Here is a 6,104-nt window from a genome sequence, read left to right on the forward strand (position 1 = left end):
GATTTCGAAATACCCGATTATACTGTGTGTGTGTGTGTGTGTGTGTGTGTGTGTGTGTGTGTGTGTGTGTGTGTGTGTGCGTGTGTGTGTGCGCGTGCGTGCGTGCGTGTGTTTGTCTGTGTGTGTGTGTGTCTGTGTGTGTGACTCCCGTAAAATTCAATCCATTGAATTGCTAGAGTTGAAGTTACTGTACACAAGGTAGAAAGTGATTCGGTCGACGTGCAATCCCGTGGTGCAAAGTTGGAATTACTGAAATGGCGTGTATTTGGGGACTTTTCAAATAGCGCAGCTCCTTTGCGGAAAAGCACCAATGACGACAGTGTTGGCAACCCTTGCACAATGAATTTGAATGTTGAAATACTACTCTCTCTCTCTCTGAAGGCTGTGTGCAGGACAGGTTTCTGGAGTGTTTATTACTTTCAGTTAGAATGACTGATTTAACGAGGGCGGAGGGGACTAGTCTCTGACCGTTGCTGTGTGTGTGTGCGCGCAGGGCCGGACTAGGGGGGGGGGTTACAGGGGTTGCGCAACCCCCCCCCCCCCCTGGCTTAAGCATGTACCTCCCAAACGATTTTTTTTTGGGGGGGTGAGGGAGGGGGGGGGGTTGCATCTGGATCATCATGAAATCCGAGGAGAAATCGCACCTCTCACCCCCTCCAAAAAAAAAAATCATGAAAAAGGGAACATTCCTTGCATTGCATTCCGTTGCCTATGCGTCATCGGCCTATACAGCTTGCTGTCGAATTTACCTTTTTCGTTCAAGGAGAGGCTTCTTTTCCCTCCAGAAACACCAAAAAACGTTCAGCTTCAAGGGGACTTCGCCCCTTTCAACCCCCACCCCCACCCCCACCAAGGGGCTTCGCCCCCTGGACCCCCATCTGTAACCCCCCCCCCCCCCCTAGTACTTACCTAGTCCGGCCCTGGTGTGTGTGTGTGGTTGTGCGTGCGTGCGAGCGTACGTGCGTGCTTCCTTGCGTGCGTGCGTGTTTTCTTGCCGAATGCGTGCGTGCGTGCGTGCGTGCGTCAGTGACGCGTACATGCGTGCGTGTATGGTGCGTGCGTGCCTTGTGAGATCGTGACATAGAGTGCCTAGAGAAAAACCCAACATATTTTCATGAAACTTGATATGTACATTTTTGAGGGCATTTGCTTGCTTTGTTTTCCTCTGTTTTAAAGTTAGCCTATTTTTGTTTTTTTACTTTCATAAAATTTCAAAAAAAATTCACAAAAAGGATTTGTTTCCTCCTGAATCCAAAAATGTACCCAGAAACTCCTGCCACTTGCGACCTTCAATTTGTTTGTAAAATTGAGGGGTCTTGATTCTTTCTTTCTTTCTTTATTTGGTGTTTAACGTCGTTTTCAACCACGAAGGTTATATCGTGACGGGGAAAGGGGGGAGATGGGATAGAGCCACTTGTTAATTGTTTCTTGTTCACAAAAGCACTAATCAAAAAATTGCTCCAGGGGCTTGCAACGTAGTACAATATATGACCTTACTGGGAGAATGCAAGTTTCCAGTACAAAGTTTGTTCGTTTGTTTATTTGGTGTTTAACGTCGTTTTCAACCACGAAGGTTATATCGCGACGGGGAAAGGGGGGGAGATGGGATAGAGCCACTTGTTAACTGTTTCTTGTTCACAAAAGCACTAATCAAAAAATTGCTCCAGGGGTTTGCAACGTAGTACAATATATTACCGTACTGGGAGAATGCAAGTTTCTAGTACAAAGGACTTAACATTTCTTACATACTGCTTGACTAAAATCTTTACAAAGATTGACTATATTCTATACAAGAAACACTTAACAAGGGTAAAAGGAGAAACAGAATCCGTTAGTCGCCTCTTACGACATGCTGGGGAGCGGGGGTTCCCTTACCAGTGCTCTATCTCACACACACACACACACACACACACACACGCACGCACGCACGCGAAAAAGTTGCTTAACTTTTGAGCTTGAGTTTATTACAAAAACACCTATGTAATTGTACAGGGTAGGGTATATCTCAGGTACGGTATTTCAGAACTACAAGGATCTCCCCTCTACGAATTAGAACAATTCACAGACTGGTAGCTTCCGGTGTATTTTGTGCGCAACCAAAAGAAAGTTCATAGAAATATGCAGCAAGATCAATTTCCACTGGGCACCGTCCCTGCTCTTATCAAAACCACTGTACTCTACCAGCTGCTGCCCCTTTAAGTATGGCCTTGTGAATCAAAAAACAAAGGTATGTTATTGGCACATTATATTTATGACTAAACAAAACGTTACGTTCTCTGATCTCCAATCCAGCGGTCTTTTTTAGTGGATAGCTAGATAAATATTTAGATCATTGTCTCGCTCGTGTCTTCCGAGCGAGCTTCTGGCCCATTTGTCAGATAAGTTAATTTTCTGTATTATAAGAGTGTGTGTGTCTGTCCACTTAAAAGACCGCTGGGTCGAAGATCAGGGAACGTAACATTTTGTTTTGCATAAATATAACCTTCAATAACATACCTTTTTTGTTTTTTGATTCTGAATTTTGGAGCGTTGGCAGTATATTTGTTTTGGGATTTATGGCCTTGTGAACGAGGGTCAATAACCGATATTGTAAGCAGAGACAGACACCTTTGATGTCTGAGAGCGATGATCCCAGGAGATTGTGACAATAGCGTGCAGTAGTGGCCGAATTATGCATCCCACAACAGAAGGGGTGTTACATGTACTATGTTTCTTTTTGTACACAGTAGAACCCCCCTTTTAAGACCCCCCAATTTAAGATTTCCTCCTTTTTAAGACATTGCTTTTTCAGGTTTTCTGTTCATAACCTGTGTAAATTTACCCCCAATTTAAAAATCCTTCTTTTTTAACACCCGATGTTGTCAGATATTTGGAGGTCTTAAAAGGGGGGTTCTACTGTACTTTTGTTTGTTTGTTTGCTTAACGCCCAGCCGACCACGAAGGGCCATATCGGGGCGGTGCTGCTTTGACATATAACGTGCGCTACACACAAGACAGAAGTCGCAGCACACTAGGCTTCATGTTTCACCCAGTCAGATTATTCTGACACCGGACACCAACATGCCAGACGCCAGGCGGAGCAGCCACTAGATTGCCAATTTTCAAGTCTCGGGTATGACCCGGCCGGGGTTCGAACCCACGACCTCCCGATCACAGGGCGGACGCTTTACCACTAGGCCAACCGTGCCGGTTTCTACTGTACTGATGTGGATACATTTGAACTAATCTTTAGTAATACACCGGGCGCTACCGGTCAGTACAGCACAGAGTCAAAGTTGTACAAAAAAAGTTGTGCATCTGATCGTCCCAAAAACAGGGCATTCACTTGATAATAAAGAATATATCATGTATATTTTTTTTTAAACACCAAATTATTGTTTACTGTTTGAAACTGATAAGACATAATTACCCTTTGCATAAATATATTGTATGCAAATTAAGGAAAGTTAATTAACTGAGCAAATGTACATTCTTGCAGCTCATGAAGCACTCTTTGGCAAAATAAGTCTGACCAGCTCAAAAGTGTCATAGATTACATTCATTATATTTAATTTTGTACTTAATCATCCCTCTGTACAAATTTGAAATACATACAAGGTACAAAGACACCTGAGAACATAAAAGCCTTCAAGACATGCAGAAGCTACCATACAGAAAAGCAGATCAACTGCTAAAGGATGGTTTTAGTTTTCCATCTATAAACTTAATAAACATAAAAGTGAGTAAAAAAATTACATAGTCTCTTACAGGGTTTGCACAGCATTTTGTCTCTAAAATGTACAAAAAATGTTCAAAGACCTTTGAGTACTCTCATAACAAAATTAGGATGGTATTCAACAACAATATGAGCCACTTAAAAGTGTCAGCTTAACGCTTCACTGACAGTACGAGATGAAATGATAAAGAAAAACGAGTACATACTCGTGCCACACATGTATATATGTTCACAAAAAATAAGCCAAGAAATTGTAAATTTATAAAGATGTAAATAGAAATGTCTTGAGCGTGATCTCTTCTATGAAGTTTAAAAAAACCGTCTATAGAAGAGGGGATTAAAAAAAAAGGAAAACTAAAATGTTGTGTTACTAGAGCAAATTCTAGACAACAAATAATCAGTCACTGACAGCAATGCACCAATTCACACGTGAAGCCTGTGGGTTATAACACCAAATATTAAATGAACAAAAACAAGAACTGTACATGAATACAATGTCAGTGTATGAGTACAACATATCAGACATCATTTCAACAGGAATCAAACTATGATGTTCTTAAAACAGGGCATTTGTCATCTATGTGTATACATAACTTGCCATATGTGGTACATGTACATGTATCAAGTAACCATGACTCTGGTGTTAATTTTCCATGGTTGAACAATCACATTTTTTTACCAAAAAACGTCAAGGTTTTATTATGCCAGAGCTCATTAGTTGCTGTATCGTCAAAAAATATCAAACAGCATTGTCAACTACATTGTACAAACACGCCAGTAAGGCAGCTATTCTTGGGGAGGGAGCAACCCGAGTAAAAGCTTCAACCGGGGTGGGATCCTCGGAGAAACAATCCCCCGTGTGCTCCCAGGGTAGGACATACGGGCCGGGAGCTAAGGGTGGGGTAACCCCTACAGAAAACCTAGAGGGCTGAAGACGGAGGTATGGAGCCTGCATGGTGCTTCTCGAACAAATCACTGTACCACGCATTATCTGCCATCATGAAACTTGGAGAAAAAAGGACTTGGCAAACGACAAGAAGAAGACATAGATCTATATGATTGTGATGAATGTCAAGTCTTTTTGGGTGATCATTAGCACTCGACTCTTCCGACTCCCCACAGTGCAAACAAAAACATGTGGCGAGAGATCCTTCGCCTATCAAGCCCCTGTGACCTGGAATAGATTACCACTGCCTCTCAGACACACAGATTCTCTCACTACATTCAAGACAAATCTCAAAACACACCTCTTTCAGCGCAAGTGATTCCCCCCCCCCCCCCCCCCCCCCAGCATCTCCCCACCCACCCCATCCCGCCCCACCTCACCCCCTACCTAGCGCCTAAAATAACGTGTATATATATTTTCTGCGCTTTGTGTCAGCACTGTGTGTGTGTGTGTAAATAGTACCGTTGACACGTTTTTATATAGAAGCCTACTGTGGTTCTTGTGCTTAGGCTGTGTATTGGACTGTCATTGTATGCCTGCATTATTAGTTGTCAGTAATTATTACATGTGCTGATTGTTCTCTTTGCCTGCGCGCGTATAGTATGTTGGTTATGTTTGGTCATAGTATGTTTGTTTATGTTTGGTCGTTATCTTGCCTGTGCGTGTATTGTATGTTTGGTCGCTTTCTTTGCCTGTGCATGTATAGTTTGTTGGTTATGTCTGGTCGGTTTCTTTGCCTGTGCGTGTATAGTATGCTTGGTCGATGTATGTATTGTAAAGCGCTAAGAGTAGACATTTTTCTAGAATAGCGCTATAAAAGTTTGCATTATTATTATTATTATCATTAGCATTCCAAAAACTTCCTTAGTAACATATCAAAAGTCTAAGTGATTGCACCACAAAACAGCTGCATGTGATCCACACATCTCAAGATTGTCAACAACATGATTAAGGCAAGAGTGAGATTCTCATATCAAATACACGATACATATCTGTAAAAACTATCTTATTTTGAGAACAAATCCATGTATATTATTGACAGTAATTCCAAAAAAGACTGGACAAAATTGAAAAAATCTTGAAAAGGGTGGACTGATATTAATACTGCATTCAGGGCTCCCCAAAGACGCTCCATGCAGAGGGTCCCTTGACCCCCAACATTATGGTCAAGAAGGTCTGTGGACCCCCTCAATAGAGCTCTAGAGGGTGCAGAGACCAGGAGACTTGTGCTCTTGCTTTCAGAATGCACAATCCTCACCGACACAGGAACCTTGGACCGCTCATTTCAATTTAATGCCGATCTTTGGACGTTCTCTGAACCCTTCACAATAACATTGTAGTCATATTGATACATTAACTCTGTGAATTTGCGTTGTTACAGATCTGGGAGAACAGTTTTGGGTGTGTTTTTAAACAGTACCGAAAGTACGCATGATAACGGAT

Source organism: Littorina saxatilis, linkage group LG1 (assembly GCF_037325665.1).
Source record: "Littorina saxatilis isolate snail1 linkage group LG1, US_GU_Lsax_2.0, whole genome shotgun sequence".
Taxonomy (NCBI): Eukaryota; Metazoa; Mollusca; class Gastropoda; order Littorinimorpha; family Littorinidae; genus Littorina; species Littorina saxatilis.